Consider the following 814-nt stretch of genomic DNA (forward strand, 5'->3'; position numbering starts at 1 on the left):
TTGCCTTTGTTGGTTTCCCACATAGTTGGCCTCTTCCCAATCACCTCCTTCAGTGCTTTCTTCCTCTTGATCTTGTGTGTGTATTGCAGCCACTTGTTTTGTTTCTAATTTCCTGGTGAGCTCTGCTAGTTGCTTGGCAAACACCTTGTTTTGGGCTAGAATTGTATCAACATGGTTCAGCTCCATGACTCCCTTAGTGTTGTGTCTCTCTGATGCATAGTAGTACTCATTCTCAGCCACTGTCTCAATCACTTCAATGGCTTCTTCCACAGTCTTTTTCCTGTTCAATGAACCTCCTGATGAATGGTCTACAGCCTTCCTTGATTCATAAGAGAGTCCATCATAGAAAATGTGCAATTGCACCCAGTCATGGAACATGTCTGGTGGGCATTTCCTTGTCAAATCCTTGAACCTCTCCCATGCCTCGTAGAGAGTTTCACCATCTTGTTGTCTAAACGTCTGAACCTCAGATCGAAGCCTATTGACCTTTTGTGGGGGGTAGAAACGTGCCAGAAACTTGCTTTCCACCTCATCCCAGGTTGTTAGGCTCCCCCTTGGGAATGATTCCAGCCACTTCGCTGCCTTGTCCCTAAGTGAAAATGGGAACAAAAGCAGTTTATAGGCATCTTCCTGGACTCCATTGGACTTCACAGTGTCGCAAATTCTCAGGAATTTTGTGAGATGTTGGTTTGGGTCTTCATTAGCACTCCCACCAAATGAACAATGATTCTCCACAAGTGATATTAACTGTGGTTTGAGCTCAAAATTGTTGGCCTGAATGGGTGGTTTCTGAATGCTACTACCACAATTCCCA

General features: G+C 44.7%; 1 non-coding gene across 1 annotated transcript; it reads left to right on the forward strand.

The window, feature by feature from the left end:
• Nucleotides 1-376: 376 nt before the first annotated feature.
• On the forward strand, nt 377-480 carry LOC148547845 (small nucleolar RNA R71). Its single transcript, XR_015898781.1, has one exon. It is a non-coding gene; the product is annotated as a small nucleolar RNA R71 (small nucleolar RNA).
• Nucleotides 481-814: the final 334 nt, after the last annotated feature.

Source organism: Arachis ipaensis, chromosome B8, assembly GCF_059453495.1.
Source record: "Arachis ipaensis isolate K30076 ecotype BB chromosome B8, ASM5945349v1, whole genome shotgun sequence".
In the NCBI taxonomy this organism is placed as follows: domain Eukaryota; kingdom Viridiplantae; phylum Streptophyta; class Magnoliopsida; order Fabales; family Fabaceae; genus Arachis; species Arachis ipaensis.